The sequence below is a fragment of the Podarcis bocagei genome (genome assembly GCF_964188305.1).
Source record: "Podarcis bocagei genome assembly, chromosome: 6".
In the NCBI taxonomy this organism is placed as follows: Eukaryota; Metazoa; Chordata; class Lepidosauria; order Squamata; family Lacertidae; genus Podarcis; species Podarcis bocagei.
In genome coordinates, this window is record NC_138130.1 from 10,036,591 (window position 1) to 10,046,949 (window position 10,359).

General features: G+C 43.1%; 1 protein-coding gene across 3 annotated transcripts in view; it reads right to left on the reverse strand.

The window, feature by feature from the left end:
* KLF12 (KLF transcription factor 12) overlaps positions 1–10,359 on the reverse strand; it is a 239,365-nt gene that overhangs the window by 225,012 nt on the left and 3,994 nt on the right. The window lies entirely within an intron of this gene.

The following is a 10,359-nucleotide window of genomic DNA, read 5'->3' on the forward strand; positions in this document are numbered from 1 at the left end:
ACTCGACAGCTTTCCCTCAGCTCCCACATGAAATTTCACTACATAAACAAGTACTAACTTGGGGGAAATAACTCTGCTCACTGGTTTACAGGAGTGCTTCTGACAGCAAGTGTAATATATTTCCACTAGAAATATTCCATTTCAGGACTCCAAGGACCTATATATTGACACATCCATAACATGCAAATATGTACACACAAATCACTGCAAATGTAAATGTGTGCTCTGAAAGCCAGTTCTGTGCAGGGACCTCTCGTAACCAAATAAACGTGAATGCTGGGAAAGGTGTCAGGTTGGGAAGGAGGAGGAGCCAAGGAAGAAAAGCGCGGGAATGAACTATTGATTGATTGGTGTGTTTTGTAAAGCCCTGATTAGTTCCTTCGGATGCAAGCAGTGATTATTTTAAAGTTCATGAGTGAAGCTGTCTCGAGGAAGGGCTGTGTTCCCCACAGAGAGTGACCATTCCCAAAGTGGTTTAACAGTCCATCCCTCTTCCCAGGGAATGTTGGGAATTGTAGCTTTCTGGGGGTTACAGGGGGTCTCTCAACCATTCTCAACACCCTTAGCAGACCACAGATGGGCTCTCAGATACAGTGCACAAGTTTTGCATGAAGATGTCAGGTTTAATCCCTGATATCTCTAGGCCAGGAATGTCCAACTCCCAAGAGACTGTGATCTACTCCCTGTATAAAAAAATGCAGTGATCTACCCATTGTCATTGGAGGGAAGAGGAGCGTGCGTGGGGTGGGGTGGGTGGGTTGCCCAGAGTTGTTGAGCTTTTTGGGGGCAGGATTGCACAGAGTTTTTTAGCTCCCCCCCCCGTAACTTTTTGTACACAATAAGGATCCCACGATCTCCCAGGATCAGCTGGGGATCTACCGGTAGATCACGATCTACTGGTTGGACATCCCTGCTCTAGGCGAAAAAGGACCTCCAGCAGTGGAGCTGTAAAAAAAACCCTCAATGGTGTTTCACTATGCTGCTTTAAGAACTAATAACGACATTTTCAGAAACTCACAGAATTTATAGAGTTCCATTTGTCCACTGATGGTGCCATTTTGACAACAAAAGATTAGCACTTGGAAAAAGAGTTTGTGACTAGTACACACGATTCTGGTCATCTTTTTAAAAAATAAAAAATTGCGCTCTATTGCAAAGCACCATCTTTTCATTTCTTAGCTTTGCCCCTTCAAATTCCATAATTCAATACTCTACCATTTTTGTTAAGAGAACACGTTAATTATTTTGTCGAATTAAGAGACAGACACATGAGTCCATATTAGGTTACACAGCCCTTTGGTAGCATATCTCAGAGATAGTCTAGATCAGGGTTGGGCGGGGCGAGGGGTTTGGTTGATGGATCTGGTAAGAGGTCCCTTATCTACTACTCCTTCCCACACAAAGTAAAAAGAAGTTTAAAAACTGGTAAATAAGTAATTTATCATTTACAATATTCAAAGACAAAAATGTAGACTGATTAATCATTATTGAATCCTATTTAAGATCACTGAGCCACTGCAATGCTATTAAATGTAAAGGTAAAGGGATCCCTGACAGTTAAGTCCAGTCGCGGACGACTCTGGGGTTGCGGTGTTCATCTCACTTTACTGGCCAAGGGAGCCGACGTTTGTCTGAAGACACCTTCCAGGTCATGTGGCCAGCATGACTAAGCCGCTTCTGGTGAAACCAGAGCAGCGCACGGAAACACCGTTTACCTTCCCGCCGGAGCGGTACCTATTTATCTACTTGAACTTTGGCGTGCTTTCGAACTGCTAGGTTGGCAGGAGCTGGGACCAAGCAATGGGAGCTCACGCTGTCGCGGGGATTTGAACCGCTGACCTTCTGATCGGCAAGCCCAAGGCTCAGTGGTTTACAACACAGCACCACCCGCCTGTTATATGATCCTGGTCTAGTCTCATGACTGGTCTGTCAATGCTGAATGTTCAAAATCAGATCCTATACCCTGCTCACAAAGCCAACAACCCTGTACTTGATAAGATTCATTAAAAGACTGAATATTAGTCATAAGACTAGACCAGGTCATACGTTACTCACGGACAGCCCCACTTCTGGACTGGGGGTAACTGGCTGGAGCAAGAGGGGAAAGTGAAGTACCTGAGGATATAGAATGCATGATATAGGACAAAATCCACATTGTCAAGTCTTGGCCTACATCACATTTCAATACGCCTTTTGTTGGAGACTCTTTTTTTGTTTTATTTTAGTAAGCATAGCAACCCAGTCTCCAAGAAAGTACTGAAATTTCAGGAATGCAAAGTGAACATCTCTTCAATAGAAAAGAGACATGTCAGGAAAAATATATGTGCCATGGGAAGGTGTGTTAAAAGGCTTAGATAATCATCAGGAAGGGATTTCAATTAGTTTTTTATTGACTTTAAAAGCAATGGCTGCAATTCTCAGCGCAAAGTCTCCTGGAGATGGTTTGAGAGTTGCTTTCCCCAACATTTTTCAGAAAGCTTAACTAATTCACTGTCTATTCTTACTTTTCAGATGGAAATTAACCAAAAGATGGATTTGGGGTAGGGGAGTGGAAAGGAATTGGACATTCTAAACACTCGCTGCAGTATCAACAGATGAGAAACACTCCTCAAGTGAACATGAAAAGGGGAGATCTTAAACTTGGAACACATTATTTATTATAAAACAAATGAGAATAGAGATAGCCGATTAGGTTCAGGTGCCATCATTGATATGCATCTCCCAAAACAGACACTTATCTTCCAAAACAGCACAAAATAAGGCATTCCCAATTAATTTGTCTGAAAGCCACTGAAACATGTTGTCTGCATGGCATTAAAAACCAGCAATCATATTTTGGTTACTCCATCGTAATTATTAGGCTGTGTTTCAGTATTCTAACCCACTCTAAATCTGCAAAGGGGAAAAAGTACAATTAAAGACCATACACTGGGTACAAATCTCCAATGTAGATAAAAAGCAATATGGGATGGGGCCTATGCTACAATCTCTCCCATCAAAGCAAGATTCTCAGAGCACAATCCTATATCTGTCTCCTAAGAAGAATGTCCCACTGGTTTCAATGGGGCTTACTCCCAGGTAACTGACAACAGGATTGCAGCTACAATGAAGATCGCATTTCTGATATTCATCCCTATGCTAAACAGCCAAACATCTGTACAGTGAATTAAATGAAAAATAAAACTTTTGTGCAAATAAATTCCTTAATATTAAATGTACAGAAAATGCACTACAGACGGCATATGCTACTGAAAAATGCATACCTGAAGATACTATTTTGTAAAAACAAAAGCTATTTAAGCATACATAGAGAACTGCACAGGTGCTCTGAGCATTCCCTCTCAGAAAGCACTCTAAACCCTCACCTTTTCAATTATTTTTCATTGAGTCAATGCAGCAGGAACTAAAGTTAATAAAAAAAAACACCCAAAACAATAGCATCCGTTATTTCTCCAGTAAGTTAAAACAGGTGTTTGATAGGAAGCTGTAAAATAGATAGTAGTGCGATAACACTGTGGTAGATGAGCCTTTGGGGTCTGAGGCTCTGCACACCTGGATTTTGGTTCCCACTGTGGTTCAGCTTCTCTGTTAACCAATGAACAACATGAAGAAAACACAAAACAACTTGAGGACTCTCCAGCAACTACAAGGTGCAGAACAGTTATTTGTTTTGCTTTGTTCTGCCAGTCAAATAATTACCAAACACTGAACACCTTATTGACTCTGGTCTTCCTTATCATTTCAAGTTACAAAAAAACTATAGACTTTCAGAATCATAGGGTCATCTAGTCCAACTCCCAGCAATGTATGAATCTCAGCTAAAGCATCCTTGACAGAAGCGTTAAAAAGAAGTACCATGTCAGATCACATGGAGATTCCTCATCACAGAAAAGGAAGCTGCTGACTTGTGCCACGGTGACGACAGACTGTGCGCCTCCTTTCTCCTTATCCCCATGTCCCTGTTCAGAGATGCCTCTAGTTGTAGCATGTGTGGAGATCCAGGCCATCTGTCTCCATTGAGGGAAATAACTCTCTGAAAAGAGTTGCAAGGGAAGGAGTATCTGCTCCTAGATTTGGGGGCAAGCATGACCCCTGAAAGACTGGGGAGAAGAGGACCTCATTCCCCATTGCTATCAGATGACTTCATGGTGTAGTAATGAATGGTGGACTGCCATATATAAAAGGAATTTCTTGTCCGATTTTCCTTGAAGTCAACGCATACATAGTCAATTGACTGGTGTTTCAATACAACAGTGAGAAGCACCAAATCTAGATTGGATGGGCATGTCCGCTGAATGAAACAACTTGCCCAAAATATGAGAAATTGAAGCCTGGCCCACCTCAAGGAGTGATAAAAGGCACTGCTACTTAGAAAACAGTCACAAATCAGAATGAAATAGTAATGGCCACCAAAATAGATGCTGGAGGCCACAGCTGTCCACCTGCCTATGTAGTTGTAGGTACTCAATAAATGTGCCACTCTTGGTCCCAGGTCATTCCTGATAGCGCTCAATGCTATATGTTCTGGAAGCACCACGTGTGTCAAGCTGCGCCTCTGGGAAATCCCATGAATACGTGAGAAATTTTGTTTACAAGAAGTTGGGCTCCATTTGCTACTACGCCAGCCCAAGTCATCGCAATGACAGAGATTGATAAATGGAGTTAGTACTTATGTGTGGTACTTTCTGGGCTAGACGTCGCTGGGACAGCTGCATTTTCAATCCAACTGCAGTTCTGTCCTACCAGCACTGAATTTATCCCCATCGGTATAACCCTTTCCATTCTAGATACAAGTTCCTAGCTGTCGTGAACATCTGAGAAGGCTTAGGAGCACCCAAGCATATTTGGTGACAATTCAGAACCAACAGAGGTATAGAAGAGGGCTTTCAGCGGTTAGTGGGTGGGGAACCCTTCTCTTCCCTCTTTCTTGATTTCATTCCTACGGCTATAGGCACTGCTGCATCCCAATCCATCTAACCCATCTCTCCACAGGAACACAGGAAGCTGTCTTATCAGACCACCGATCTATCTGCATGCAAAGCACTAAGCTATGGCCTTTCCCATGAACTTCTCTCCATGGTCTTATTTGCCCCAAAATTAAACTCCCAACGTTGAAACATGAATGTTATATAAAATAATCTAACGTAGCTCAAAATAAGCAAATGTACTTTAGAAACTGGGTTTGCTTAGAATCTTTTTTTTCTTTTTTCTTTTTTTTGTCTGTGGTATATGGACACAAAGGCCCAGTGTTGCCATACATGTCCTGCACACTTGCATCTTGAGATGAGTAAGAAATATAGTTTTGGAGGCAACAGAATATAAGTCAACAATGGGCTGAAGAGGAAATGGGACAAAGAAGCGTTTAAACTGGGCAGAAATGGGAGGAGGATCAGGTCAAGAGTTCTGCCCAAGCCTGCCAGGTCACCCAGCTTCCATCATTTCCTTCCCCACAGATAATTTCCTAGCCAAGACTTATAGGTTAAGCAACAGCTGCAGCATTTGTGGCTACCCTCCTTTCCCCTCCCCACACTAAGAGATACAGCATACCACTTTCAGGAACCACATGCTATTAACTGAAACAACAACTTCTGCCAAGACTTCAACAGAGCTGTGTTAGTGATGTTAAGTAAAACAATCACTTTGGCGCTATGATTGCTCAAATACCACTCCTGCCTGATCTCTACTCCCAGAAGCCCCCTTTTAAAGCCACGAGAAACTTCTCTGTGCTTTTATAACAAATAAACAAAATGTCATCCATGGCACTCAAGTGCAAAATGCTTTTAACCAACTAGAACACAAGACTTATATTAAAAGTATATTTCCCTACTGGAGAAAAGAAAAGATGAGATTATCTATTACGCACCTACAAGGTTAAACGCCAAAAAGCAAATCTTTTGCTGCACAGAAAGTTATCCTTTAAAACCAAGAGTTTTCATGTTGCAGACAACATATATTTTTGTCAGAGTGTAGCCAAAGTCCATAGGTATAGGCAAAGGTACCCCTGACCATTAGGTCCAGTCGTGGACGATTCTGGGGTTGCGGCGCTCATCTCGCTCTATAGGCCGAGGGAGCTGGCGTTTGTCCTCTTCCGGGTCATGTGGCTGGCATGACTAAGCCGCTTCTGGCGAACCAGAGCAGCACATGGAAATGCCGTTTACCTTCCCACCGGAGCAGTACCTATTTATCTACTTGCACTTCATGCTTTTGAACTGCTAGGTTGGCAGGAGCTGGGACCAAACAACGGGAGCTCACCCCGTTGCGGGGATTAGGGTTCGAACCGCCGACCTTCTGATTGGCAAGTCCTAGGCTCTGTGGTTTAACCCACAGCGCCACCCGCGTCCCTAGCCAAAGTCCATAACAATGGATTAATTCCATTCCTCTATGTCTTTTATACAGTGTTATGTCTCTTCCTTGAAAATTGTTATCTCCTTGCATCTTTTTCACAACTCATGAAGGCTGCAGCCGTACAACCATTAGCCAAGAGTTTAGAAAGTCAAGGTTTCCCTGCTCCACCAGTGCTTTTCCAACTCTACCACCACTCCAAACCCAAAACAAGACCTCATTTCCTGGGGTGGGGGGACATTATGTTTTCCCCTTCTACTGGAGAGAAGGTTAAACCATGGGCTTCACCTTGCAAAATGAAGTGGGCAGAGTCCCGCGCAACAGACTTAAAATTAAAAATACAGAACTAAATCTGGCACACTGGCACATACACGGGTCCAACCCACTTCGACAAAAGAGCCCATAACAATAGCTGGAGGTTCTCTTTCCACATAGATGCAGGAGCAAACAGGACTGCCAGCCAGCCAGCATTTCACCAGTAAATAAAGCATTCTAACAGGCAACTAATTCTGACAACAGAAAAGCCAGTACAATTCAGGATTCTGCCAGATTTGGCTCCACCTACATCTCATCAGATTGTGTCCTGTATCCTTTCTAACCTGATGCATACACCTCCAGGCTCCAAAAGCCCTTTTTTTGCATCAGAATTTTTGAGATGAGGTGGTGAAGCCTAATATAGTTGCAGGATCTAGTGTTTGAGTTTGAGAAAACAAAGCTCGCAACGAAAAAAGGAAAAACGCCACTTCTTGGGAGGCTGCCCCCATTTATAGCTACGATGGGAAATCCAACACGACCAAACTTGCCGCAAACTTCTCTGCCTTTGTTGCAATGAACCTTCCCCAAAAAAGGGAGGAAGGAAGCACTTGGCAAGCACTTAATAACTGCAAACAAGCATCCCTATGGCCTTTTCACTGCTCAGAGAACATTAAATGGCGAATTACACACACTAATCAGAATCCTCCTCCAGTAACTGCTAGGGGGCCGAGGTGTAAGAAAAAGACCTCCAAGATACCAGTGGCAACAGGCTTTCAGTAGTTTTAGGAGGGGTGTTATCTTGGACTATTTTCCATAAAGAGATACGAAATCTGAAGATGCTGCAGCTGGTTTTTATTGGTTAAAACACAGCCCAACACAAATAGAAGAAGATGCCTTCACCTTGGTTTGGTTCCCCTTTATCACATACACAGCCCAACAAGACAACAACAAGAATCCCCCAAGAGCATACGAATCAATCCGGCTAACCTGATTCAAAAATACAGTCATACCTTGTTTTGTGACCGGGATCCGTTCTGGAGCCCCAGCTGCTAGCTGAAACGGATGCAGGGCAAAGCGCCGTGTCTGCGCATGTGCACAGAGTGGTTTGTGCTTCTGTGCATGTGCGATCGGCAAACCCGGAAGTAACCCATTCCGGTACTTCCAGGTTTGCTGCAGACGTTCACCGGAATGGATGCTAGACAAGGCGAACATTCGCGGACGTATTACTGTAAACACTCACACACCACTCACAAACGAAAACAAGTCTCACTACAGCCAACCAAAGACAACCAACCTAAGCCACATCCAACCTCTCTCACCCACCAAGGAAATACAACAAGTGAATAGTAAGACAACCCATACAAGTACGCTGACACAACCCCTCTCACACACGAAGTAGAATAATAGAAGCATAACCACACAACCCCAGCCCACTTTACCACTCCCCTTCTTTTTCTTCCTAATTGTTCAAACCAAGAATTTATACATTGATCACTAATAATGAAACATATGTTGTAGATGTTTTTCCACATTTATTATGCTATTTTTGTGATATACAAATGGAAATATTGGTCTACTTATTTGTATAATATTATTCTTGTTTCTAAAACCCAATTAAAAAACAACAGTCCAACACTTTTAGGCCCCCATGAAGGGCTGTAAAAGGAACCCGACGTCACAAAAAGTCAACCATTTGAAAGCAAGTAAACAATTTTTATATAATTTATGTATATGTTTATATATACTTACTCAAAAGTTATTTGATTGGTTTTTAACTGTTTAAAATTTATGTGAGATGTTGTTCATTTTATAGCTCCTGATAATGGCCTAAAACAACTAGAGGCCAAAATGTGTTTGGCCTTTCTTTTTGTTTACTAATAAATCCACATTTTTAACTAATAAATTCCAGCTTGAGATTTTATCTCTCTTTTTGGATTGCTTTGAATGCTTACCTTTGGTGTTTTGTTTTGTTTTGTTTTGTTCTGTTTTGTATCTGTCCAAACAAGTTTGCCACTCCTAAAATTTGACCCAGGCCAGTCTTGAATATGGAAGCATTTAATCCCACAATGCATCAGTCCTGCGCCATCTTTTTTTCAAATAACCATGGCAAATGGGCTTCCAATCTTTGTGTGGTGGGCAGAGATAGGGATGGGGAACCCTGGTTTAAGGAGCCATAGCTTATATATCTGAGTTTCTAACACTGGAATGGTGGCCTCCATGCATGAGATTCCTCCGCCATGGGCAATTGGGTCAGAGAGGCAGAGATCCACTTCACTTGTTCTCTCCCAATACAGTGCTAAGCTAAAACTAGCTTGGTGCATATCCACTTTCCTGAACTCCCAACGAGAGTAAGACTTATTCGAGGCACACAGGGCCGGGAAGTTCCCTTAGAAGAGTCATAGCTGAAGCACTGCATTCCCTTGAACAAAAAGCAGCCTTCTCCATAAGCAGGAACGATGCGCAGCTGTGCCAGCCTCAGAGCTTGTGCGGAAAGCAAACATGCCTAGCTGGCAACCACAGGTTCAGTGCAGACCAGGACAAACAGCACAGACCCACTGCAACCTCCTAGCTGAAAGCTTTCAGTCCCAGCAGGTTTTGATGCACTACAAAATGATGCAGCGTGCCTCCTGTACAACACACACACACACACACACACACACACACACACACCTTTTGAGACTTAGCATTCTGTGGATCTAGTCTTCCTGTCTCAGAAATCACTAAGAAAAGGTGTGGGTCTTCCTCTCTCAACCTAAGGCATCAGAGTAAACAAAGATCATGCATCATATAAGAATGCCCCAGAATAACTTCTTCCTCCCAATCTTTTTGGTGCAACAGGAGGATGGGATCTCTCCACACTAACAAGTGCATATTTTAAGAGGGGGGTTCAGAAAGCCCTTTATCTCCTCTGCATAGGGGACCATGATAAAAGCAGCCTTTGAATGTAATATCCTTCCCTCTTAACAAAATTAAAGGAAAAGCTTGTTATGGGGAGTTAAGCTGTTCTGCTTATATTAGCGGCCTATCATTAAAAAAAAATCAGCAGAGAAGCCTGAATATATCACTTTATATGCTTGGCCTCAACCCTCAGCCCACCCTCCCTTTGCATGTCTGGCTGGCTGACAAGACTTTCAGATAAATAACAGCAGTACTGTTCACTTTCCAATTTCTGAACTCCTTTTCCAAGCCAACATAGGAGCCCCCACTGGTTAAAGAATTTCTCCTTCCTGCTGCTGTCTTCCCCACCTCCTTCTCAACTCCAGTCCAAAGCCCTCTGCTGCATTCAGAAGGACACTTCCTGCTCTCGGCTTCCACCACCGGTGCCTTCAGACCAGCTGTTTTTCACGCCATCTGCTGCTATTAATGGGAGGGGGACACAGTTCACACCACACCCTGAGATATGACAGAGTTTGCATTCTATTTCCTGTCCCCCCGCCCCACCAATCCTCTCCAGTCTCTCACACATCATCTTGTGTTTCCTTCAAGCAATACAAATTTTGTTTGGGGCCTTCCTTGCACCGTCACACTTCCTGGACATGGTCTTTGTCCTTCCTTCCTCCGTACTGGGATCTTTTTAATTAATTATTTTCACAGGGGCTTATTTCACCACTTCACCTGGGTGCCTTAAATAGCTTGTTATATACTTTCCGGCTCAGAAAAAGCTAAAACTGCCAACCACATTTTCTTCAAGGCCACTTTTTCATGATCTAGTCTCAAGGTACCGCACTCTCCTTTTGGTAAAATCCCTGCCTTGCCTCCGAC